General features: G+C 43.9%; 1 long non-coding RNA gene and 2 pseudogenes across 1 annotated transcript in view; 1 reads left to right on the top strand and 2 right to left on the bottom strand.

Moving 5' to 3' along the window:
• Positions 1 to 583, top strand: part of LOC113023388 (uncharacterized) — a 1,786-nt gene extending 1,203 nt beyond the window's left edge. The window contains exon 3 of the long non-coding RNA XR_003272566.1: positions 389 to 583. This is a non-coding gene — a long non-coding RNA (uncharacterized LOC113023388). The remainder of the gene's footprint in view (positions 1 to 388) is intronic.
• A 4,201-nt stretch (positions 584 to 4,784) lies between these two features.
• LOC113024565 (dual specificity testis-specific protein kinase 1-like) lies at positions 4,785 to 20,852 on the bottom strand (annotated as a pseudogene).
• A 123-nt stretch (positions 20,853 to 20,975) lies between these two features.
• On the bottom strand, positions 20,976 to 23,593 carry LOC113024566 (uncharacterized; annotated as a pseudogene).
• Between the last annotated feature and the right edge of the window lie 4,078 nt (positions 23,594 to 27,671).

The raw sequence follows: 27,671 nt of genomic DNA on the forward strand, positions 1-27,671 counted from the left end.
CCTGTGGAAAACGTAAACATACACAGTACCTTACAATAACAGCACTAAATAAACAAACAAACAAAACATGAAATATGAATTTGTAAGTTTATTCAGACTCCGGGCGTAGCACTTAAACAGAACCTTTAAATGGGCAACAATGATTAGTGTAACAAGGGTTTAGTCTTGTCAGCATATCTTTATTTTAAGTTCAGGTCAGCACGTGAACACATCAAAGTGATTCATAACTAGGTTTTTAACGAGACGTACAGTAAACATTTCCTTGGAATTAATTTTAAAATATGCACTGTGAACACTAGGTGGCAGTGTGGGACAATGACTGCATGTCATTAGATATAAGTGAGCCTCGGTCTTTAAATCTGTGACATTCCTGCTTTTATTTGAACAGGCTGCTCTTCCCAGTTGTTTCATTTCTCCAACAATCTTCTTCCCGCATCAACTACTAATTTTAACAAGTGAAACTGTTCGCTGGTGTTTCCTTGTCTGGTCCATCACTGGCCTTGGGAGACCCTACCAGGAGGTGCGGCTATCAAGATCAGCAGCACAGGTCAGCTCCACAGACTTCAAAGACCAAAACAAAGGATTATGTGAATGATTACTGAAAAGTAAATATATTTATTAGTTAATTATACTGGGTGATTTAACTAATTTCTTTATATGAACTGAGAATACAGGAAAATGAAAATGTGAGTATGGGGCACTTAGGCTACGTTCACACTGCAGATCTTAATGCTCAATTCCGATTTTTAGATCAAATCCGATTATTTTGTCTGCTCCGGCGCTGATAATTGGCGTCTGTCTTGTGACATAAAAAACAGATTTAATGCGACGTGACCATCAAACAGCAGCTTTCTAAAACATCAGATATGTATCGGATTCAGCACCACATACGAAAGTGACCCAGATCGGATTTGAAAATATCGGATTTGTGCCGTTCACGCTGTCAGACCATGACCGGATATGGGTCGCAGAGGGTCAGAAAAGTCGGATTTGATGCGCTTTCGCCTGCAGTGGGAACGTAGCCTATGAGACCAAAAAAAAGGCTTTCCAAGAAATTTGAACTCTTCCGGTTTTTGGTTTATTACCTACACAGCAAAATCTCCAGTGTTAAATTAACACTATAGAGTGTCTATATGGGTCCACACCTCTGAGTGTTAAATTAACACTTTTGACAGTGTTATATGTTTAAAAGTAACCTAGTCAGTTTTGAAGATTAACAAAGGCTAACACCGAGCAGTGCTGATTTTCTAACACTGGAAAATAACTCAAAATGTTAGAAATATTCCAGTGTTAGAAAATCAGCACTGCTCATTGTTAGCCTTTGTTAATCAGACCCATATAGACCCATATAGACACTCTATAGTGTTAATTTAACACTGGAGATTTTGCTGTGTAAAAACAACCAGAGTGAATGTTGCTGGTTGCAAAACCTCCCATGCCTCCAGCAGATCATATCGACATATAATATTTGTATAGGCTCCAAAGCACCTTAAGACTTTGTTTTTCCCTTAAAGACCTCCAAGAGTCATCCCCTCCTCCACTATGTCATCTCCCCACAGCAAAGGTTAAAAAGCAGCACTCAAAGAATCCACAGTTATATTTGTTTATTACCAGATGATTGCACACAGGGTTCTAGCTGTACAGCAGGAACAGAACTTGGAAATAAGGTAAGAAATTAAGGGATAAAAGATTATCCTGTGAGTATACATCACTCTACCTTTCGCTCCAAAGCACATACACACACACAGTGTGTGAAATGATTTGTATAATAAATATGCATACCGGTTTCATGTTTTCCAGTTACAACAGTGTAATCAAAATGAACATGTAGATAAGTAACATGCACTGGAGGATATCTGAGCTGGGTAGTTTGTTGAGCCAGAAATACATGCACACGCAGATAAACATAAAAAAATCAGCTGTAGCACAGATTTAAATAAAGCCCCATCTAACAGAAGCCTGGTGTCTTACTGCAAAGTGCTCCACGCTCAAGTGCAAAAATAAAGAGTCTAAATGAAGAGCTTCTTCCTTCAACAAATACCAGTCTCTCCATCTCAAACACACATACACACAAATGTGTACTTCTGTAAAAAACAAAACAAAACATAGGAAGCAGGTCATCTTTATTAACTTTATAAATACTCCCCGTCAGCTACAGTCACACAAAGTCAAAAGCATGTGGTTATCTTCCTGCGTCCAGACTGCTGGGAGCAGTAAGGCTCATCACATCTTCCAGTTTGTGGCCACTCCGTAGCAGCGCTGTACTGTTTCCATCAGGGATGCTGCATCAGAGCTGCAACGCACGTTCATCTTCCTCTTTACATGTCAGCAAAATGAGGTGTACAAATACAGCTCCTCCCTACCACACCAAAAACTACAACACAGTTTAGAAGAGCGTCCTGGTTTAAGTCTTTTCTGTAATAATACGTCGTCTAAATCTCTTACAGTCGTCTGACTCACAGCATGTGGACATTTCATTCTTTATACCATCTGCTTGTCACCACACTCAAAATCTACCAACCACACATCAAATGGTTTTTGACAATGGTTTGGAAACTATTCATAAAAGCAAATATTTTGGTCTCTATGGATCGTTCCTACCTTCATAGCTGTATTGCAAGTGAATTTCCGAATAACTCCAGTTTTATTAAGGCTTAATGTTAGAGGTAAGGTCGCTTTCACTATGTGCTGACACAACCGGCTGTAGCTGGTATCTGTCTGTTCGACCTTACTTCCCCCAGCTGAGTCACTAAAACTGGACCTCTCAGCCGTGAGCGTGCTAATAAAATGATCATGCGGTACAGACTGTATCAGAAGTTCATCCTCCAGCTTTAGTGACTGGAATTCTAATAATATTATAGCCTCTTAATTAGCAAGTATGTGTATCAATGCACCGCATCTATGCATTTTAGCTGATATCTTATTACAAAAGTCTCAGGTCTAAATATGCTAACGTCTGGCTCCAAAGAATCAACATGGCACCAGCCAAAGCACTATAGCTAAAGGCTTTAAAATGAAGAATCCACAAACCAATGGTTGATATCACAGTTGCTTCATCCATCTTTTATATACAATATAAATTAAAGATCGGTGTGTATAAATTGCAGAAAACCAATCCCTACCAACACTCTTTTGCAGGGATTAGTGCTGTCCAAGTTAGTTTGAAGAAATGCAGACATGAATTTTTGCCCTACACTGAACGATAATGGTTGCAGCTGACCATACTCCAGTGGTGCACAGTGCTAGGGATGTAGGTCTGGATATACAAATAATCCTCCAGCATCACACTAGCTAATAGAGGCTAGTATATATTCTATACCTGAGTATCAGCATCATGAAAACTACATTTGGGGCAACCAATGCTAGGAATGGGCTACATAGCTTATAGTAAGGTTAGGATTATGAATCACATTCCTTGGTAAAGCAATTTGACAAACTAACCAGCTGTAACAAACACTTTAGTTACTAAAGCTGATAAAGTAATTTTAAGTTAAGTTCAGCTAAGTTACCATCAGCCCGAGGAGTTTGAATGCATCACTCATCCTTATCCAAATCAAACTAGCATTTTGTTACATGGGCTAGCTTGCAATTTGCACATGTTAGCAGGAACGCTAGTACTGATAAAAAAAAAAAAAAAAAAAAAAACAGAGGAAAGACAGAAAAAACAAATGTTCCTACTATAAACTGAATGCCCTGGCAGTAGAATACTGACAGTAGTTTCAGAGTTTACATTTGTGAGAGAGAACTAACATTCCTCTAGCTAATGTTAGCTCACGTTAGCATCCCTGCCAAATTTCTTGTTACTAAGTATAAAAGCTAGTTGTTTAGCCTCAGCTGATTTGCTATTGTCACTAGCAAAATATTATGTGAAGTTACATAAATGTTTTTTTTGTCTTTATGTGAAGTTTGTGAAGACCTTGATGTTTGTTGACATTCCTGGATTTGACTTCTAAGCTAGCACCAGCAGCTCTATATGTAGTGGTTTACACATTTGCCTAACACGTGAATGGTTGTTGGTATGAGACCAAGAGTACAGTCTATCTCTGCCTCATAAAGGGTATAAAATTCTGCCAAATCAGAAACACAGAGCCATCTGCTGTGGCGACCCCTGGTTAATAAGGGAGCAGCAAAAAGGAGCTGTTTCTTTAAAGCTACCCTTAGCTAGTGTTGGCACTAGGAAGGGAAAACAAGCAAGGCACTTGGGAGTATAAGCATCTCATCTTATGGACTTCTGCAGAAAATGGAGGTCTGGATTAAAAAAAGAAGAAGGTGGTAATTTTAATAATATTATTATCAAAATTGGCAGCACTATTGCCTTTCAGCAAGAAGGTCCTGAGTTCAATTCCACCATCAGGCCGGGGTCTTCCTATGTGGGTTCTCCTTAGGTAGAGGCTCCTTCCTCCCATAGTTCAAACACATGCAGTTAGTGGGGTTAGGTTAACTGGTAACTCTAAATTGCCCATAGGTGTGAATGTGAATGGTTGTCTGTCTCTATGTGTTTGTCCTCTGACAGACTGGTGACCTGTCCAGGGTGTACCCTGCCCTTTGCCCTAAGACAGCTGTGATAGGCTCCAGCGACCCTGACAAAGAATAAGAGGATGGATGGATAACCAACATCTAACTTTCTGCATTGGAGACGTTACAGTCCTACAAGGTGTGACATCAGCTGCTTGCACATGAAAATTTCAAGTTTCTAATTAATGTTAGGATACATGTGTCATCAAGGGAGTATGCCAAGTTATAAATCATTTACTGATTAATTACTACTCATAAACACAGTTAGCTAATTTACACTTATTTTATTAGAAAACTGATTTTTCCCAATTCAAATGTATTATTGACACAATCTTTGTGAAAACTAAAACATCTAGAAATTGTCTATACAGAGATGTAAATAAATAATTTAAATAATTTAGCCATTTAGCTCTCGTCACTCATCACTGAGGACACAGTATAAAATATGGATGTAGCTTCCTGTTAGGAAAAATGAAGCCAATGTGGAAGTGCCTGTAAACCTGCATTCATCTCAAGGGAGCCGATGATGATAGCTGTGGTTGCAAAAAAGATTTCCAGTCCTCTGGAGGCACTTTGCTGCCGAGTTCAGTCACTCGATTTGACGTCATACTGAATAAAAAATGGAATCGATTTTGTAAGGTGATTATGCCACGTTTCAAAAAGGAGGATTAGCTCGTTGGCTAATGACTGCCCAGTTGGCAAGTGGATTCAGTCAGGCCTGCCCCTCTTTGTCACATGTCTGGAAACCAGTTCCACATAGAGCGTGTTTGCTTCAGTGGAGATGGGAGTTCAGTGTAAGCCAGACTAGCTGCTCTGTCTGAACGAGCACCATCCCAGAGGCAGTAACGTTAACCCTGACTGGTTAGATGTATAGATCTGCTCAGCATACAATGTTGGAAGTAATAAAGTAAGCAGCTGAACCCTGGCCACCTCTTCCTTTATGCCACCATGCTTCTCACTGTGACAGTTATGTTTAATCCTCCAGCCCAATAGATGGCGCTCTAATCAGCAGTGTGTTAGCACAGGCTACAGTGACTGCACAGCTGCTAGAGTCAGTATTAAGCATTGAGTACCCACTACATTTATTGTTTATGCCTTTGTCCACTTCACTTTGCCACGAGTTCAAAACAAGCACCTTCGAGGATTCTTACGACTGGGCTTCTGGCAGGGAGCGGCCGGGCTCACACGACACAGAGGGCCCCGCACCCACTAATCCATTTGTGTTGTGACACAGTAATGTTTTGGTTGTGACTGCTGACGACGAAGCGCTGCCACCAGTTATGGTACCGTTGAGGTTCCGGTAGGGCCGCTGCCGTGGTAACGAAGCCCTTCTGCGGGGGGCAGGTATGGCAGCTGAACCACGGAGGCACACCGAAGGGAAACTCAGGCCTACCAGGCAGCAGCCTGGACAGGAAATTGCCTCGTCCTGCTCAGAGGGCCCCCTTGGGTCTGAGGACAGGGCTCCACTGTAGTCACTTGAGCGGCCTCCTCGACCCCACTGCACTTGCTGACTGATTACCAGGCCTGAGCCGTTGTTGTTGTTGAGTCGTGGCAGAGGAGGCAAGGCAGACGTTGAGAAGGGAAGCCGCCAGCCCTTGGTCCGTATGGAGTTGCAGGAGGTAGAGGTGAGCAATGGTCTTTCAGGTGTAGCGTTCACGATCCTGTCTGTTGCCTCAGGAGATTTGGTGCAGTCCATGGCTTCTGTAAAACTTATGCTCTCCTCCTCTTCTTCGTCATCTTCCTCTTCCAATCGCTCCAGAGACACCATTTCCAATTCTACAGGAAAACCAGGATCCTCTGCCACCTGTATTTCCTTTCCAAAAGCCTCTCTCCTCACACTTGGCTCATGTCTCATGTCTGCATGGTCAACGTGCAGCCTTCCTTGTATTCTCTCTGAAACCTTCGTCCCCTTCCTTGTGTCATCCTTCATATCCTCCCACGTCCTGTGCTTCATGGCCGCCTCTCGAGCGTCCTCATCCTTTTTTTCTTCCTCCCCCGCTGCGTGTCTGGGCAGAGCCACAGTCCGGCTGAGCTCTGGGGTGCAGGGCAGAGACTGGCACCTTCTTGGAGGCACTCTCATCCCTGACGCTTTTTTAAGAAGGTGGGGGGAGGTGCACATGTCAGGAAGTGCAGGTAGGGTAAAGGTCAGCGAGATGACGGACTTGCTGGGAGTGTCCAACAGTTTGCACCGTCCTCCGTTTAAGTCCTGTCTGAGAGAGAACGGGTTGACCCTTGCTGGGGTCCCGAGTAAAGGAGAAGGCAGGCTTCCTGGAGGTATCGTGTCTGACTGGCTCCTGCCCAAGCCTTGCCATAGCTGAGTGTGGTCCGCAGGGTGATAGGGAGAGCTTCGGCATCGGTACGGGCTGACGTCTGCTGCCACAGGCTCTAACCAAGGGAAACAAGGTGGAAGATGGAACAAGAGTCAGAGAGCACGACAGGTCACGAACCACAGAAAATACAAAGACAACATAACGTGTAAGAACATTCTTTTTTTCACTGGCAGCAAGGCGGCATCACCCCGTGACAAGGTCTCGCTATGCTCCTCTGTCTTCTCTTTGCCCTCACCTCCTACCAGCTGCAGCCAACGGCTGCTCTGTCCTCAGCCTCGTTCTGCTGGAGCTCATTATTATTGCACTGGTATCATTATCCCTCGTGTCACTCACAGGGTAACGTCACATCGTTGGGTTCTTTTTAAATTTTTGACAGGAGATAGATAAAACGGAAAATAATACCTCACTGTAACTGCTCTTTACCTGCCTCTTCTACAGTGCTGCAGCTCCAGTGGTGGCCAATGAGCCGGCCCCAAAAGTGAGGCAAAAAGTACATAAAGTACATGCAAATGAAAAATACATGAGTCTGAAAAACAGTCTGCAGTGTAAAGACCTGACTAGGCTCCATCCTGCAAAGCTGATCCATCAGCTTCATTGGTCAGAACACCCTGAGGTCTGTTTGTTTTAATCCGTGTCTCAAAGTATTCAGACCAGCATAAAGGTTTGAGGACCGAGCTACAAACATGTTTATTATTCTGTAAGGTCTTTCCTTGATGTGAAAAAAATATGAGCTATAATTTCATAGTTTCATGTATGTTTCAGACAGCAACTCAACATATATAGCTGTGACTTATTTATGTGCTACAAACATCCTTAAACATCCTTTAAGACTAACGATAGCATGTTAAAGCTTTACGGTCAATCAAAGGCAGCAGGTGAGGTTTTGTCTCCTTGTTCAGAATCCAGCTGTAGTAAATAAAACTAAGTAGAAGCTCAGTTTTCACAAAAACTACAGTTTTACTTTGGATTTTTACTTTTCGAGTTTTTGCTAGAACATGTTAGCATCCCTAACATCATCAGCAGCCTCGTTCCAATGCAGTGCAGTTTTCAGCAGCAGCATGGCAGCTGGGCTCAAGCGGTGACAGCATGTGTAGTTCTGTATTATACATCTTTGTTGATTAAAACATGAGAACAACAATGCAGCAAGATGAAACACGAAACCCGGTTAGCTGTGGCCGTGATGTCTGAACATGCTTCAAAGCATCGCAGGGACACATCAGGGCTTTAACCTGCTCTAAGACCCAGAGAGAGTGAAACATTCAGAACAGTAGAACTTTAAAAATAAGTAGATAAAAAGGGTCTTTTTACCAAGTGCAACAGGCGTCTCTCCCTGCTGCTCTCTCTCCAGGGCCTCCAACGTGAAGACGATGTCAGAGAACGAGGGTCGACTCTCTGCATTCATCTGAAACGACACAGACGAACAGAGCCACGGTTTAGGATGCAGACAAAGCTTCAGTAGCTCCCGGTCGTGTTTGGGTTGTGACACGCTGTGCGTATACTTACGTTACAGCAGGTCACGGCGAGATTAAAGAATGCTGGTGGGCAGTCCCCGGCCATGTTCTCGAATGCATCCACATCCAAACCAAAGTCCTAGAGACAAACACACAGCTGGGAGAGTTAGCAGTTTCAAAATGCTTCAGGTCAAAGCTTTAGCCTGGATTAGGTCTGACATGTCCCACGCCGTATGCCTGGTTTTGGGTATACGTGAGCTAACCCTGTGTATCTCTAGCTCAGGTGGGCCGACTACTAATTGGCAGGTTGGTGTTCAGCCTGCATATCACAGGACGCTGAACCTCCAGTTCCTCGATTGCATCCCTCACAGTGTGAATGTTAGATAAGGTGCAGAGCAAAGTGCTGTATGAATGTGCGTGACTGTGGGGACAGATTTATTTCCTACCTCTGTCCTCGGTAAAAAATCAGGATCAGCTTCAATCCGGCCAATGATCTCACACAGGATGATGCCATAAGCAAACACATCCACCTAAGAGAGAGGAGGTCCCGTTAGTTCTGGCTGTGTTAGGGCTCCAACTAGATTTCATACAGAAGTAAAATTCAAAACCAGACGGATGAAACTAACTCTTAACATCATCAGATGAACATGATGTCTTTGATCAGTTCCATGTGAAACAGGCAGGTATTCACTCATACAGGTCGAGGTGGCAGCATCGTGCCCTGGAGCTAGGTTGCTGCCAGTTGTACTGGAAACAACCTGCTAATAACAAATTATTCAACTTCACCAGTTGAAACATGGATAACAAACATACACCAAAGCTACTTTTGGAATTGATAAAACAGGAGACTAAGCTTCTGGAACAGCATTCCCAAAGCCCTGAAATCAACCTTATTGGAAACGTGTGGACTAAGCTTAAAAGCGGGACTTTGGCAGGAAACCAACTCACTTAAATGAGCTCTATGAAGTCTGCCAAGACCAAAAACAAACAACCTGGAGAATTTGGGGGCAGAGTCTAATGGTTGGTAACTTTAAATGCAATTACACAAACATGACCTTATGATTGACAGTTACACTGTGGTAGATTTCATTTTACAGTAGGTTTGTCTGGGAAAGTTGTTAGGCTGCTTTGGTACAGTTAATGTTAAGTAGAAGTATCCATTCAGTGTAGCCCTTATTAAGGTTTCCCCAGTCTCACGTTTGGATCGATACTGATCAGGTATCAGGTCTTTGATGACGTGCTATGATGTGTGCATTGATTCTGACATGGAGAGCTAAGATGAGACGACGGCAAAGGGCTGTATAAATGTTATTTATACAGCGTCAAATCAGAACAACAACTGCCTCAGGGTGCTTTATATTATAAGGTAGAGACCCTACAATGATATGACCTCTATGAGCAACAGTGCTTTGGCAACAGTGGGGGAAAACCCTCCTTTTTAACAGGAAGAAACCTACAACAGAACAACGCTCTGGTAGCAATCTGCCGTGACTGGGTGGGTGGGGGGTAAGACAAACATACAAAGGGATCTTTTAGCTGCTTTGTATGTTTGCAATAATGTCTGCAATAAATTTCATCTTAACTGCAAACTCGACGTGGCTGAAAGAGGAAACGGCAACGATGCGTTTCCTATCAGCGTCTGACTCTGACTGGGGTCCCTGTCAGCTCAACTCCACATGCAATTGGTGAACGGTGTTGAACTCAGAGTGAGATTAAGAAGGAACATTTCAAACTAAGAGAAAGGAATAACCTTCATTTTTGGTCATCTGTTGGAAGAACGCTCAGCCACAGACTGTGGAAACACTTCACACATGCTTTTATGGTTTCAGGGGGAGTCAGAACTGAATTCTGAATCTATTACTTGTTGTAACTTTGTTGCGATTTATTGTTTTGATAACAGCATTTTGGTTATGTGGTAAATGATTTCTTGCCAGCCACATATTTAGCGAGAGCTGTTAATTATAGATTTCATTTTCTGCCAAAAAAGAGCATTTAATACTTATTTTCATTCGAGACTTCATTTCCCAGGATCCTTTGTTGTAGAGATGGAAGTTATTCATATTTAACTAAAAGGTTTGCGGGACCCATTATGATATGTTGCTCTGATGTTGGTCAGTTTTTGTGTTGTACACCCTTTTTCGAAGTCTTATATAAAGACTATCGCTTCTATAACTGATGTCTGACCCATTTTTCTTGGATCAGTGGATTTGCCACAACATTATGTGGCTTTGCTTGGCTGCTTATACTGAGAAATGTTCCTATAGTTACACATTGTTGTAGCAGCTGCTAGTTACAGCACACAGTTAGCACAGTTGTAAGCTAGCCCCAACCCATCATATGTGACTGTGTGAAAGGATACTGGTCACTCAGTATCCTGCGTTTCTACAAACGCACAAAGACAACACAAATACCAACATATTCAAAATAACAAGTTCAAATAAAAAAAGAAGAGAAAACAGAGGGTAAGACAAACACGAGGAATCCAGACAGTCTGTTAACATCAGCTAATATTAGCCACTGGCTCGTACCGAGTAAAGAGTTCATTGCTTATAATTAAATAAAGGAAGGAGGGTCACAAAAAGATTACACTCTAATACTGTACTCCAGTTTTACAGAACCAAAGACGCTCACCTTCTCGTTGTAAAGTTCTCCTCTCAGAACCTCAGGGGCCATCCAGTACGGAGAGCCCACAATGGCCAGAGGCTGCTTCTCTGAACCTTCACTGTAAAGAGAGGGGAGTGGACCGGTCTGTCATTAGGAACCTAATGTGAAAGCTCTTCATGATCTATCTAATCACACTTAAAAAAATCCTGCCAATGATCACTTTGTAGATCATACATGAAAACAAGGAATATAACGTTTGAATATTAATTCCCGTTTATTTTGACGTGAGAACGATCAGAGCTGGAGTGGAGAATCGCTGGATTTGACTTTTTAATAGAAGGTTACGATGTTTCCACTTTCCTTTTAATGTCTGGGACACATTCTGGTACCTGTGCACAAACAGACCACGCTCTCTAACACAGACAAAACAGCTGCTTTGATCAAATTTATAGAAGCTCAGGAGAGAAAAGATTTGTCCTGCACCTGTAATCAGGGATCTTCTCTGCCAGGCCAAAGTCTCCCACCACAGCAGTGAACGTGCCATTCTCACAGCGAACCAGACAATTCTGCAACAGATAAACAGTCGAGAAATGAATATATGCAAACAACAGCTGGTAAAAACAGTCTCATTCTATAAAGAACAATGAGAGAGACAGAAGTACAATTTAAAAAGTTTCATTTTTGTCGTCGCTTTCATCAGTGCAGGTACGCGACTCGTGTGCCGTACCTTGGATGTGAGGTCCCTGTGGAATATGCCCTTACTGTGCAGGTACTGCAGTCCTCGGGCGATATCCAGAGACAGAGCCATCCTGACTCCCCACGACAGATACAGGTCACTGTCCAACAGCTGCTCCAGGTTACCCCCGTTTATGTACTGCACAGAAAGAGACGATAGGGTGAGCCAGACACAAGCAAGATCCAGAAATGCTGCAAGCTCATTTATCTCAAGAGGGAAGCTGTCCTGTGGTCTGACCAACTCAGGTGCCATGTCTCCCACTGTAAACCAGTCAGGGGATTCTTCCCAGCACACAGTTTAAAACATGTGTCCCAACCTCAGACCTGCTACCCAGTGCAAGAATTCACTGCATTAAGGAAAATATATGAATCAGGAAAGCTGCCCAAACACATGCAGAGCTGCTAAACGTGGCTGGTTTAATCCCCTGGTCCTCTGGGGACCCTGATGGGCCTCTCTAAATGGGACTTAGCATTTCTTGCTTTTGAATGTTTGAATGTCGTCTTTGCACAACTTCTAAATGAATATAGGAGGAGAGACATGAGAATAAGGTGTAGCTGTGGGAAACCTGGAAATGTTGTCAGCACGAAGAGGACAAAACAAAAGTCTTACCTCAGTCAAAGCGTGGCAGCTGACCTTCATGCACACAAACCCCGAGAAACCTGACAGGAAGTCAAGAACACGATTTAATCACTTCTACGTGTCAGTAACCATGGCGCCCATCCATCGATGGACAGCTTGGAATGTGTTGATGTGGCACCCCCTTTGTGTCCCTCAGAGGAACGACAGAACATTTGTGTCACAACTTCAAAACTTTAGACTTTGTAATTGTTATTATTACACATTTTAAGCTTCATATGATTTGTTTTTGATCGGCCTTTTATGAGGGGAAATGAGATTTCCATTTTAAAGTCTACAAAAATAAAGTGTAAAAAACCTTTTTTTGATTTTTTCTTTTGAGTGAACCTGTTAAAATGTGCTGAAGTTAACTCTGGCAAAGGTCTTATTCATGCAATAAATATAGAACAACATTAATGTACAACATATACACAGTGCTTTTAAAAGCTATTTGCCCCCGTTGCTCATTTGTATTCTTTTTGGTATATGTCACACTTACATATTTCAGATTATCGAACAGATGTTAATATTAGACAAAGATCAGCAGAGTAAATACAAAAAGCATTTTTTAAAGGATGATTTTATTTATTTAAGGGGCAAAATGTTCTTCGAATCTCACTGTAATCAAAATCGAACATTGAATTTTTAATCAGCACATTTACACCTACCTAAGAATGTTGGGATGGCACAGCCTGTTCATAAGCTGCACTTCTCGTAGCATGTTAGCTTTTGTTGCTAGCCAGCGTGTTCATTTTTCAGTGCCATGACCTGCCCTGTGATCCTGTGCTGCACCTGGTACAGAGAAAGAGAAAGCCAAAGGCAGAGAATGATTGTTCACAGACTAACAGTGTGAACGTCTCTCCACCTCTGCTTCAACAAAGTCTGCCACAAAACCTCAAGTTGTGAAATTTAAGACCAGCATGTAACACAATCCTGTACGTTGGACCCCGAGAACGCTGATTCTGTTCACTGAATGTTTCATTGGGAGAAACGTTTGGTACAAGTGACTCGTCACAGCTGCACATTTAGCACAATAGCCTCACGAGGCCATAAACTCGGTCTCCCTCGCCTTATTTTGATACGTACAGTTTGAGCTGCAGCTACAGTAGGTCATGTGGTCACCAGGGTCACTGACTGGTGCTTGCAAAGTTGATACAGTGTCTGCACCTCCAAGCACTTGCATGCGTTTGTGTTTGGTGTGCGTATATTAATAGTACAGCTAATAGGCTTCTGGATTTCCCATCACTCCTCCTGATCTGCACAATCCACTGGGCTGCTACTGAGCAGAGCGCATGTGTGTGCACGCACGACACACATACACACAACCAGTGCTTATTAACAGTCTGAATGGCCCGGGAGTCTGGAGGTGTGGGACCTGATTGACCTAAAGCCAACCAGGGGGCAGCGGGTCAAACAGGTGGTGGGCGGGGTGTAGGGACACCTGTGATGGCCCTGGTTTACCTGAGACAGGAGACCTGGGTGATGGCCTCCAGGGGGGGCAGAGGGCAGCCAATGACTTTTTAGGCCGGTGTTAATGACTCTCTGTGCAGCCTTCCTGTTCTCAGTCGTGGCTCCTGAGTATCAAACACCACTGAGGAGCTGTAGAAGGCCAGCAGCAGCTCCTGGTCCAGGTTATTTTTCCTCGGGGGAGGTGCAGTCCCTGTAAGGCCTTCTTTACTGGGTGATAGTGTTGTGGGTCCAGCTGAGATCAGCAGAGATGTGGGTGCCCAGAACCCACCAGTTCTCCACTTATAATGAGAGGGGAGTGGACCTGTCTGTGCCTCCTGAAGTCCATTATGAGTTCTTTGGTTTTAAGGATGTTTAGCTTCAGGTTGTTCTCTACCTCCACCCTGTACGCCAGCTCACCTCCATCAGAGATCCTACTGTTGAGTTGGGTGCTGTGATTGGACCTTCAAACTGACAGAAGGAGACTTAAGTCCTGATACTGATGAGACATGTTTATTGTAAAGTAAAAGTGAAAACATATGAAATAAAAACTGTTAAAGACTAACACTGCAGCAGCTGTCCTGCTCCTCTGGTTGCATTTTGTGTGGTCTTTGTGCTGTTGTTGCTTATTGTGCACTGTAATGGAGTTCTTACACGAATAATATGCTCTGCTGTGTGACACAGAAAATCCAAGAACTCTACTGTAGTTTTATTGGGTGAAATTAGTTAGTAAACATGTTATTACTGTGTTTGCCACTTTCCTAATTTACTTTTTTGTATGTTGTCACACTTAAATGCTTCAGACCATCAAACAAATTTAAATATTAGACAAAGATAACACAAGTAAACACAAAATGCAGTTTCCAGATGAAGGTGTTTAGCCCTGTTTTAAAGAGTGATCGCCTTCCAAACCTAAAGTGGTTGGGCCACCCTTAGCAGAAGAACTGCAATCAAGCATTTGCAGTAACTGTTAATGAGTCTCTTGCAGCACTGCTGGCCCACTCATCTTTGCAGATTTGTTGTAATTCAGCCACATTGGGGGGTTTTCAAGGACAAACCACCTTTCAAAGGTCATGCCACAGCATCTCAATCGGATACAGGTCAGGACCTCAGCCATGCACAGGTAGACTTGCTGGTGTGTTTCGATCATTGTCAAGTGAGCTTCAGCTTGAGGTCATGAACAGATGTGCGGACATTCTCCATCATGTTTTGGTAAACAGCAGAACTCGTGCTTCCATTTACCACAGCAAGTCTTCCAGGTGCTGATGCAGCAAAACAGCCCCAGACCATCACCGCTGACACCAACAAATGTTACTGGGTATGATGTTTTCTGAAATGCTGTTACTGTTACTCCAGATGTAATGGGACACACACCTTCAACATTTGTCTCGTCAGTCCACAGAGTGTTTTTCCAAAAGTCTGGGCTAGGGGCTGGGCCATATCATTACCGTTCACGGTAATACCAGTATAATGTTGGGCAATGATAGGAAAATGAAACATGGCGATAGAATATGGGTAAAACGCGCATGCGCAGTGCCTTTGTTTACATACGCACCACGGTGGCAAAAGCATGGCGGCGACGCAGAATGAGGAGGGTGAAAGTGGATCGTTGAATGAAACGATGAACCTGAACTGGTTTGTAAAATGCTGCAGCTTCACTGGTGTGGAACTGGTTTAGCTTTTGTCCATCAGATACACAACAAAGCACTATTTTGGTAGCGCATGCTAGCGGGCCGTCGTTATTACCGTGTTGTTTGGAAAATACGGCGCACTTAAAATCAATCCTTTGATTTGTCTGAAAGTCGACAGAGCCCCTTATAATCCCGTGTGCCTTATGTATGAACTCTGGTTGTGTTACTGACCTCGAGAACGATTTTATGTGCACGGCGCTCGAAAATCTGTCAAATGTTTCAGTACGACTTTGCTGAGCTACGAAGCCGCACCGCTGATGGATTGTCGGAGCATTACGGCTATCGTAGGCGGAGCCTCGCGGAGTGATACGTGCTGTGCTTCAACATAATGTTACCGTATTGTGTGTGTATAAGCTCTTTTTAAGTTTTGTGCATATTATACATGGTTATGCTGAGGATGTGTCGGCCAGTTTCCACTGGAAATACCTTTTGGTTAAACTGTCAGCGAGGAATTTGCATTTGCACTGTTACATTTTATATAACTTTAATGCAGATAAAAACAGCTGCTTGTTTAAGTGAAATACATTGATGGTTTTTGCACTAATAAAGTTGTGGAGTTGTAAAGTATTTTGTCTCGTGTCGATTATATCATCAGTTATATCGTTATCGCAAATTATCGTGATAAATATTTTGGTCACATCGCCCTGCTCTAGTCTGGGGGATCATCAAGATGTTTTCTGGTAAACGAGTCTTTATGGTTCTTTGCTCAGCAGTGGGTTTCGTCTTTGAACTCTGCCATAAGAAAGACTCTGGGCAATAATGGCCTGGATCATGAACACTGACCATAACTCTCTCCTGTACTCACTCTACACCTACGGCTGCACGGCCACTAGCAACTCCAACATCATTGTGAAGTATGCAGAGGACACTACAGTGGTGGGTCTTATCACCAAAGGTGATGAGACGGCTTACTGCTGTGCCATTGAGAGCGTCCTCACTGGATGCATCACCACCTGGTACGGCAACAGCACCGCTTACAACCAGAAAGCTCTCCAGAGAGTAGTGCGGTGTGCCGAAAGGATCCGAAGTGACAGATCGGATTTTGGAAATATCGGATTTGTGCGTTCACGCTGTAGCCCATGACGGATATGGGTTCGCAGGGGTCAGACGTTCGGATTTTGATCCTTTCGCCGCAGTGCGGAACGTCGCCTATGAGACCAACAAAGGGCTTTCCAAGAAATTTGACTCTTCCGGTCTGTTGGTTTATTACCTTCACGAAAATTTTCTCAGTTGTTAATTAACACTAAGGTGTCTATATGGGGTCACCCTCTGGTGTTTAAATTCCTGGCAGTTCTATATGTTTAAAAGTAACTAGTCAGTTTTGAGATTACAAAGACTAACACGAGCAGTTGCTGATTTCTCTAACACTGGAAAATAACTCAAAATGTTAGAAATATTCCAGTGTTTAGAATCCGCATGTCGTGTAGTCTTTGTTATCAGACCATATCGACCCACTAGGGGACACTCTATAGTGTAATTTACCTGGAGATTTTTTTGCTGTGTAAAAAAACCGAGTGAAGTGTTGTGTTTGAAACTCCTGGCTCCAGCCGATATATGGAATATGATATTTGTATAGGTCAAGCACGTCCGACTTTGTTCTTTTCCTTAAAGACTCCAGGTCTCCCTCCTCCACTATTGTATTCCCACAGCAGGTTTAAACAAGCAGCCTTCAAAGATCCACAGTTATAGTTGTTTATTACCGATGATTGACACGGGTTCTGCGTTGTACAGCAGGACAGAACTTGGAAATAAGGTGATTAAGGATAAAAGAAGTATCCTGTGAGTAAATCCGTCTACCTTTCGCTCCAAAGCACATCAACACACACCGTGTGTTGATGAATGATTTGTAAATAACATATGCTTAGCCGTTTCATGGTTTTCCAGTTACAAACAGTGTAATCAAATTGAACATTGTAGATAGTAACCTGCACTGGAGGTATCTGGCTGGGTGTTTGTTGCGCCGAAAATACATGCACACGAGATAACATAAAATCCGCTGTAGCACAGAGTTAAATAAAGCCCATTAACGAGCCTGGTGTCTTTACTGCAAGCTGGCTCCACGCTCAAGTGACAAAAATCAGAGTTCTAACATTGAAAGAGTTTTCCCATTCACAATACCAGTTCTCTCCATCTCGACACACATACACACACATGTGTTATTTCTGTAAAAAAACCAAAAAAACATAGGAAGCAGGTCATCTTTATTAAACTTTAATACTCCCGTCAGCACAGTCCCAGTCAAGCATGGGGCGTTTTGTCTGGTCCAGGACTGCTGGAGCAGTAGGACTCATCCACTTTCCGTCTTGTGGCCATTCCGTCAGCAGGCTTGTACTGTTTTCCATCAGGGATGCTGCTTTCAGAGCTGCAACGCCTTTCTCTTCCTCTTTACATGTCAGCAATGAGGTGGCAAATCAGTCCTCCCTACACACCAAAACTACAACCCGTTTAAGAAGGCGTCCTGGTTTATGGTCTTTTCTGTAATATACGTCGTCTTAATCTCTTACAGTCGTCTGCTCACGCATTGCTGGACATTCATTCTTTTACCATCTGCTTGTCCCACTCAACATCTCCACAACCATTCAAATGGTTCTTTGACACTGATTTGGAAACTATTCTAAAAGCAAATATTTTGGTCTCTATGGATCGTTCCTACCTTCATTAGCCTGTTTGGCAGTGAATTTCCGAATAACTTCCAGTTTTATTAAGGCGTTATGTTGAGGGTAAGGTCGCTATTCACTTGTTTGCTGACACAACCGGCTGTGCTGGTTATCTGTCTGTTCGACTACTTCCCCGCTGAGTCACTAACTGGACCTCTCAGCCGTGGAGGCGTGCTATAAAATGATCAGCGGTACGACTGGTATCAGAAGTTCATCCTCCGCTTTAGATAGATGAGAATTTACTATATATTTTAGCCTCTTCTTAGCAAGTATGTGATCAAGCCCGCTCTATGCATTTTAGCTGATATCTTTTACAAAAGTCTTTCGAGTCTAAATATTGCTAACGTCTGCTCAAGAATCACATGGCACCGCCACACACTATAGTAAAGCGCTTTTTCAATGAAGATCACAAACAATGGTTGTTCACAGTTGCTTATCCATCTTTTTCTACATATAAATTAAAGATCGGTGTGTATTAATGGCACGGAAAAACCCTCCACACTCTTTTTGGCAGGGTTAGTGGCGTCCAAGTTAGGTTTTGAGAAATTGCAGACATGAATTTCTTGCCCTACCTGAACGATAATGGTTCAAGCTGACCTACTCCATGAGTGACAGTTGCTAGGGATGTAGGTTCTGGATATAAACTATCTCAGCATCCAACTAGCTAAGGGAGCTAGTATATATTCTATACGCTGGTATCAGCATTCATGAAACTACATTTGGGGCAACACAATTGCTAGGAATGGCTACATAGCTTATAGTTAGGTTCGGATTATGATCACGATTCCTTGGTAAAGCCTTTGACAAACTTAACCAGCTGTACAAACCTTTATTACTAAGCTGATAAGTAATTTTAAGTTAAGTTCAGCTAAGTGTACCATGTCGGCCCGAGAAGTTTGAATTGCAATCATCATTCTTTCCAAATCCACCTAGATTGTGGTTCATGGGCTAGCTTGGCATTTGCACATGTTTGCAGGAACGCTGTTACTGATAAAAAAAAAAAAAACAAGAGGAAAGACAGAAAAAATGTTCCTACTATAACTGAATGCCCTGGAGGGAATCTGACAGTGTTTCAGAGTTTACATTTGTGAGGGAACTACATTCCTTTAGCTAATGTTAGCTCCGTTAGCTCCTGCCATTCTTGTTATCGTATAGCTAGTTTGGTTTGCCTCAGCTGATTTGCTATTGTCACTAGCAAATATTATGTGAGTTTACATAACTGTTTTTTTTGTCTTTATGTGAGTTTGTGAAGACCTTGATGTTTGTTGACATTCTGGATTTGACTTCTAGCTAGCCCGCAGCTCCTATGTAGTTGGGTTTACACATTGCCTAACACTGTGAATGGTTGTTGGTATGAGACAGAGTACAGTCTATCTCTGCCATTACAGTGGGATAAATTCTGCCAAATCAGGACACAGAGCCATCTGCATGTGGCGACCCTGGTAATTAGGGAGCAGCAAAAGGAGCTGTTTCTTTAAGCTACCTTCGCTGTGTTTTTGCACTAGGAGGCAAACAGCAAGGCACTTGGGAGTTATACAGATCTCATCTTATGGATTCTGCAGAAAATGCGAAGTGTCTGGATTAAAAAAGAAGAAGTGGTAATTTTTATATTATTATCAAAATTGGCGCACTTTGCACTTTCAGCAGAAGTCCTAGAGTTCATTCACCATCAGGCCGGGGTTTCCTATGTGGGTTCTCCTTAGGTAGGGCTTCCTCTCCTCCTAGGTTCAACCTGCAGTTAGTGGGGTTAGGCTAACTGGTAACTCTAAATTGCCATATGTGTTGATAGTGAATGGTTTGTCTGTCTCTAATGTGTTGTCCTTGACAGGACTGGTGACTGTCCAGGGGTTACCCTGCCCTTTGCCCTAAGACAGCTGTGATAGGCTCAGCGCTGAAAAGATAAGAGGATGGATGGAGACCAACATCTCTGTCTGCATTGGGACGTTACAGGTCCTACAAGCTGTGGACATCGTGTTGTCACCTGAATTTCAGTTTCTAATTAATGTTGGGATACATGTGTTCATAGGGAGGTTGCCAAGTTATAATATCTTCTGCATTATTTAACTACTCATACACAGTTAGCTAATTTACACTTATTTTATTAGAATGATTTTTCCCAATTTCAATTGTATTCTTGGACACAATCTTCTTCTGTGGAAACTACAACTCTAGAAATGTGTTCTATAAGAGATGTAAATAATAATTTAAATAATTTAGCCATTTAGCTTCGGGTTCACGGCAATCACTGAGGCACAAGCTATAAATATGGATGTAGCTTCCTGTTAGAGAATTGAGCCATGTGGAAGTGCGCCTGTACACCTGCATTCTATCTCAGGAGAGCCGTGATTGTAGCTGTGGTTGCACAAGATTTCCACGTCCTCTGGAGTCACTTTGGCTGCGAGTTTTCAGTCACTCGATTTGCGTCATTACTGAATAAAACATGGATCGATTTTTTGTAAGGTGTTATTGCCAGTTTCAAAGGCAGGATTTGGCATCGTTAGGCTAATGACTGCCAGTTGGCAAGTGGATTCAGTCAGGTGCCCTCTTTGTCCATGTCTGGGAAACCAGTTCCACAATAGAGGTGTTTGCTTCAGTGGAGATGGGGTTCAGTGTAGCCAGACTAGCTGCTCTGTCTGAACGGCACCTCCCAGAGGGCGTAACGTACCCTGATGGTTTATGTGTATAAGATCTGCTCGATACAATTGTTGGAAGTAATAAGGAAGCAGACTGACCTGAGCCTCTTCCTTATCTGCCACCATGCTCTCACTGTGGACGTGATGTTTGTAATCCTCCAGCCCAAATCGCATAGCGCTCGAATCAGCAGTGTGTGCACAGGATACAGGGGATGCACAGCTGCTCGAGTCAGTTCTTAAGCTTGGACCACTACATTTATTTGTTTATGCGCTTGTCCACTTCACTTTGCCACGAGTTCAAACAAGCACCTTCGAGGATTCTTCCGACTGGGGCTTTCTGGCGGGGAGCGGCCGGGCTTCACACGACACAGAGGGCCCGCACCCACTAATCATTTTTTTTGTTGTTTGGAACCCCCCACCGTATGTTTTGGTTGTTTGACTTGCTGCGACGAGCGCTGCCACCAGTTAATGGTACGTTTGCGGTTTTCCGTAGGGCCGCTTGCCGTGGGAACGAGCCCTTCTGCGGGGGCAGGTTGGCAGTCTGAACCACGGAGGCACACCGTGAAGGGAACTCAGGCCTACCTGGCAGCAGCTGGGACAGGAAATTTGCCTCGTCCTGCGTTCAGAGGGCCCCCTTGTGGGTCTGAGGCAGGGCTCCACTGTAGTCACTTGAGCGGCCTTCTGACCCCACTGCACTTGTGACTGGATTCCAGGGCCTGAGCCGTTGTTGTTGTTGGTCTGGCAGGACGGCAGGCCGACGTGGAGGGAAGCGCGCCCTTGCGTCCGTATGGAGTTGCAGGAGGTGAGGTTGAGCCATGGTCTTTCAGGTCGGGTAGCGTTCGTTTCCTGTTGTTGCCTCAGGAGACTTTGGTGCAGTCATGGGCTTTCTGTAACCTTATGCTTCCTCCTCTTCTTGTCATCTTCCTTTCCCAATCGCCTCCAGCACCATTTCCAATTCTAAGGAACAACCAACGGTCTTGCCACCCTGTTATTCCTTTTCCAAGCCCTCGTCTCTCACCACTTGGTATGTTCTCATGTTCTGCATGGTCAACTTTGCAGGCCTTCCTTGGTTATTCTCTCTGAAACTTCGTCCCCTTCCTTTGTTGTCATTGCCTGTATATCCTCCCACGTCCTGTGTTCATGGCCCGCCTTTCGAGCGTCCTCCCTCTTTTTTCTTCCTCCCCGCTGCGTTGTCTGGGCAGAAGCACAGTCGAGCTGAGCTTCTGGGGTGCAGGGCAGAGACTGGCACCTTTCTTGAGGCACTCTCTTCCCTGGACGGCTTTTTTAAGAAGGTGGGGGAGGTGGCCCATGTCAGGAAGTGCAGGTAGGGTAAAGGTCGCGAGGAGTACGGGAACTGCTGGAGTGTCCAAAGTTTGCACCGTCCTCCGTTAAGTCCTGTCTGAGACAGAGAACGGGTTCGACTGTGGCGGTCCGAGTAAAGGAGAAGGGCGGCTTTCCTGGACGGTATCCGTGTCTGACTGGCTCTGCCCAAGCTTGCCTCGAGAAGTGTGGTCCGCAGGGTGATAGGGGAGGCTTCGGCATCGGTACGGGGTGACGTCTGCTGCCACAGGCCTAACCAGGGCACAAGGTGGGTGAGAACAAGAGTCGAGAGCACGACAGGTCACGACCACAGAAAAACCAAGACAACATAACGTGTAAGAACATTCCTTTTTTTCAACTTGGCAGCAAGGCGGCTCACCCCGTGAACAAGGTCTCCGCTATGCTCTCTGTTTCTCTTTTGCCCTTTTCACCTCTACCAGCTGCAGCCACGGCTGCTCTGGTCCTCAGCCTCGTTCCTGCGGGAGCTCTTATTTATTGCCACTGGTATTTATTGATCCTCGTGTCACTCCAGGATGAAGGTAAGTAACTCGTTGGGTTCTTTTTAATTTTTGACAGGAGCTAGATAAACGGAAATAAATACCTCACTGTAACTGCTCTTTACCTTGCCTCTTCTCAGTGCTGCAGCTCAGTAGGTGGCCAATGAGCCGGCCCAAAGTGAGGCAAAAAGTCATAAAGTACATGCAATGCAAAAATCCATTGAGTCTGAAAAACGTTGCAGTGTAAAGACCTGACTAGGCTTCCATCCGCAAGCTGATCTCACGCTTCATTGGTCAGAACACCCTGAGGTCTGTTTGTTTTCTCCGTGTCTCAAAGTATTCAGGACCAGCATAAGGTTTTGAGGGGGCCGAAGCTACAAAACATGTTTAGTTATTCTGTAGGTCTTTCCTTGATGTTGAAAAAATATGAGCTATAATTTCATTGTTTCATGTATGTTTCCGACTGACAACCATAACAATATTATAGCTTGCTTGACTTATTTATGTGCTCAAACCTTCCGTTAAACACATCCTTTAAGACTAGATAGCATGTTAAAGCTTTTTACGGTCAATCAAAGGCAGCGGTGAGGTTTTGTCTCCTTGTTCGATCAGCTGTAGTAATTTAAACTAAGTAGAAAGCCGTTTTCCACAAAACTACAGTTTACTTTGCGATTATTTACTTTTCGAGTTTGGCTAGACATGTTAGCATCCCTACATCTCGCAGCTCGTTCCAATGCAGTTGAGTTTCCAGCAGCGATGGCAGCTGGGCTCAAGCGGTACCGCATGTGTGTTAGTTCTGTATTATAATCTTTGTTGATTTTAAACAAGAGCGACACATATGGCCAGCAAGATGACACCGGAACGGTTAGCTGTGGCCGTGATGTTGACATGCTTTCAACGCTCGAAGGGACCTCAGGCTTTAACTGCTCTAAGACCAAGAGAGTTGAAACATTAGAACAGTGAACTTTAAAATAGTAGATAAATAAGGCGTCTTTTTTACCAAGTGCAAACAGGCGTCTCTTACAACCTAAGCTGCTCTCTCATCGGGCCATCCAACGTGAAGACGATGTCAGAGAACGCAGGGTCGCTCTCTAGCATTCTACGGGAACCGACACAGCACGAAAGAGCCACGGTTTAGGATGCAAGACAAAGCTTCAGTTAAGCTCCAGGGGGCGGGTTTTGAGGTTGTGAACGACTGTGCAATATTACTTTACGTTACCAGAGGAGTCACGCGAGATGAAAGAAATGCTGATAAGGGCAGTCCAGGACCAAATGATTCTACAGATGCCCATCCAAACCATCAACCAAAAAGTCTAGAGACAAAACACAGCTGGCGAGAGTTAGCAGTTATTACAAAAATGCATTAAACACAGGTCAAAGCTTTAGCCTGAAGACTTAGGTCTTGAATGATCCCACGCGATAATGCACTGGAATTTTGGAGTTAGCTGAGAACAATCACCCTGATGTATTCTCTAGACTCAAAGGTATGAGGACCCGACTAACTAAAGTGGGCAAGGTATTACAGAGTGTAATCAGCCTGCATAATCACAGGACGCTGACCTCCGTATCACTTACAGTTGCATCCCCACGTGTGAATGTTGATAGTGGCACAGAGCAAAGTTTGTGTATGCATGGCATGACTGTGAGGACAGATTTTGATTGTCCTACCTCTGTCTCGTAAATCAGGATACGCTTCAATCCGGCAATCTGATCTCACACAGCTGATGCCAATTAAGCCAACACATCACCTAGAGAGAGGAGAGCCGTTAGTTCTGGCTGGTGTTTTAGGCGTCCAACTAGATTCATACCAAGAAGTAAAATTCAAAACAGGTCGGATGAAAACCTAACTCTTACTTCTCAGATGAACAGTGTCTTTTTGATCAGTTCCATGTCGAAACAGCAGGTATTCACTCTAAGGTCGAGGGTGGCAGCATCGTGCCTGGAGCTAGGTTGGCTGCAGTTGTACTTGGAAACAACTGATCTACCAGTATTCAACTTTCACCGGTGGAACATGGATAACAAAACATACACAAGCTCCTTTTTTGGAATTGATAAAACAGACTAAGCTTCTGGAACGCATTCCCAAACCTGAATCAACCTTATTGGAAAGTGTGGCTAAGCTTAAGGAAGCGGGACTTTGGCAGGAAACCAATCACTTAAATGAGCTCTTGAGTCTGCCAAGCCAAAAACAAACACTGGAGAATTTGGGAAGGGCAGAGTCTATAGATGGTAACTTGTTACATGCAATTACACAAACCTTGGACATTATGCTTGACGTACACTGTGGTTAGATTTCATTTCAGTAGGTTTGTGTGGGACAGTTTGTTAGGCTGCTTTGGTACGTATAATGTTAAGTAGAAGTTCCATTTTCAGTGTAGCCTTAGTTAGGTTTTCCCCAGGTCTCAGTTGGGATGATACTGATCAGGTATCAGGTCTTTGATGAGTGGCTATTGATTGTGTGCATTGATACTGACATGGAGGCTAAGTGAGACGACGCAAAGGGCTGTATAAATGTTATTTATACAGCGTCAAATCAGAACAACACTGCTCAGGGTGCTTTATATTATAAGGTAGGACCCTACAATGATATGACTCTATGAGCAACGTGCTTTGGCAAGTGGGGGAAACCCTCCTTTTTACAGGAGACCTACAACAGGAACAACGCTTTGGTCGCAATCTGCCGTGACTGGGTGCGGTGGGGGGTAAGCAAATAAAAGGGATCTTTTAGCTTGCTTTGTTGTTTTGCATTATGTCTGCAATAAAATTTTCTTAACTGCAAACTCGACAGTGGCCTGGAACGGGAAACGGCAACGATGCGTTTCCTAATCGCGTTCTGACTTATGCTAGTCCCTGTCAGCTCAACTCCTTTGCAATTGATGACGGTGGGTTGAACTCGATGTGAGATTAAGAAGGAATTTTCAACTAAGAGAAGGGGAATAACTTCATTTTTGGTATCGTTGGAAGACGCTCAGCACGAGACTGTGAAACATTTCACCACATGCTATTTATGGTTTCAGGGGGCGTCGAACTGAATTATGAAATTATTACTTGTTGTACTTTTGTTGCGATTTTGTTTTGATACCGCTTTTGGTTATGGTGGTAAATGTTTCTTGCAGCCACCTTATTTAGCGAGAGCTGTGATTATAGATTTCATTTTCTGCCAAAGAGCATTTAATACTTATTTTGTTCAGTCGAAGACTTATGTTCCCGGTCGTTGTTGTAGAAGATGGAGTTTTCATATTTAACTAAACGGTTTGCGGGACCCTTATGATATGTTGCCCTGCTTGTTGGTCAGTTTTTGTGTTGTACACCTTTTGCGAGTCTTTATATACGACTATGCTTTCTATAACGTGATGGGTCTGCCCATTTTCTATGGGATCAGTGGATTCGTGCCACATTATGTGGCTGTTGCTTGGTGCTTTATTATGAGAAATGTCCCTATGTTACACATTGTTGTGGCAGCTGCTAGTTACAGCACACAGTTAGCACAGTTGTAGCTAGCCCAACCCTTTGTGCTGTGTGAAAGGATATACTGGGTCACTCAGTATCCTGCGTTTCTACCATACGCCAAGACACACACTACCAATATTAAACATAACAGTTCAAATAAAAAAAGAAGAGAAACAGAGGGGTAGAAACCGAGGAATTCCAGGACAGGTCGGGGTTACTCATCGCTAATATTAGCCACTGAGCTTACGTACGAGTAAAGGGTTCATTGCGGTATATTAAATAACGGAGCGAGGGATCCCAAAAAGATTACACTCTTACTGTACTCCAGTTTTACATGAACCAAAGACGCTCCTTTCGTTGTAAAGTTCTCTCTCAGACTCAGGGCCATCCAGTCGCGAGCGGCCCACATGGCCGAGGCTGTATTCTGAACTTCACTGTAAAGCGGGGGAGTGAACCGGTCCTGTCATTTAGGACCTAATGTGAAAGTCTTTCATGATCTATCTATACACTTAAAAACTCCTGCCAATTGATCACTTTGTGGTGATCATACATGACAAAGGATATAACGTCCTTGAATATTAATTCCCGTGTATTTTGACGTTAGAGAACGATCAGAGTGGAGTGGAGGATCGCTGGATTTGACTTTTTAATAGGAAGGTTACGATGTTTCCACTTATCCTTTTATGTCTGGGACCATTTTTTTATTCTGGGGGTACTGTACAAACAGACCACGCTCTCTAACACAGACAACAGCTGCTTTGATCAAATTTTATTGAGCATCAGGAGAGAAAAGCATTTGTCCTGCACCTAGTAATCGGGATCTTCTCTTGCCAGGCCAACGTCTCCACACAGCAGTGCAACGTGCCATTCCACAGCAGAACCAGACAATTCTTGCCACAGCAATAACACAGTCGCGAAATTGAATATGCAAAACCAACAGGCTGGTAAAACGTCTCCTTCTATAAAGACAATGGAGAGACGAAGTCCTTTTAAAGTTTCATTTTTGTCGTCGCTTTCATCAGTGAGTACAGCGACTCGCTGTTGCCGTTACCTTGGATGTGAGGTCCTGTGATATGCCTTTCTTGTGCGGTACTTGCATCCTCGGGGTATCCAGAGACAGAGGCCATCCTGACCTTCCCACGACAGATACAGGTCACTGTCCACCAGCTGCTCAGGTTTCCCCCGTTATTGTACTGACAAAGAGACGATAGTGCGTGAGCATGACACAGCAAGATCCAGAAATGCTGCAAGCTCATTTATCTCAGGGGAAGCTTCTGTTTGGTTGGACCACTCACGGTGCCAGGTCTCCCACTGGTACCAGTCAGGGGGGAGTCTTCCAGCACCAGATTTAAACATGTTCACACCTCAGACTGCTACCCAGTGCAAGAATTCACTGCATTTAAGGAAAAATATATTGACTCAGGAAAGCTGCCCAACCCCCCCCCCCCCCCTACACATGCAGAGCTGGCTAACGTGGCTGGTTTATCCCCGGGGTCCTTGGGAGACCCTGTGGGCCTCTCTAAATGGGACTTAGCATTTCCTTGCTTTTTGATGTTTGACTTGTCGTCTCTTGCCAACTTCTCATGAATATAGGAGAGAGAGCACAGTGAGAATAGGTGTGCTGTGGAAACCTGGAATAGTTGTCCGCACGAAGGGACAAACAAAAGTCTTACCTCAGTCAAAGCGTGCAGCTGACCTTCTGCACACACCCCGAGAAACTTGACAG

The sequence above is a fragment of the Astatotilapia calliptera genome, chromosome 6, assembly GCF_900246225.1.
Source record: "Astatotilapia calliptera chromosome 6, fAstCal1.2, whole genome shotgun sequence".
Taxonomy (NCBI): domain Eukaryota; kingdom Metazoa; phylum Chordata; class Actinopteri; order Cichliformes; family Cichlidae; genus Astatotilapia; species Astatotilapia calliptera.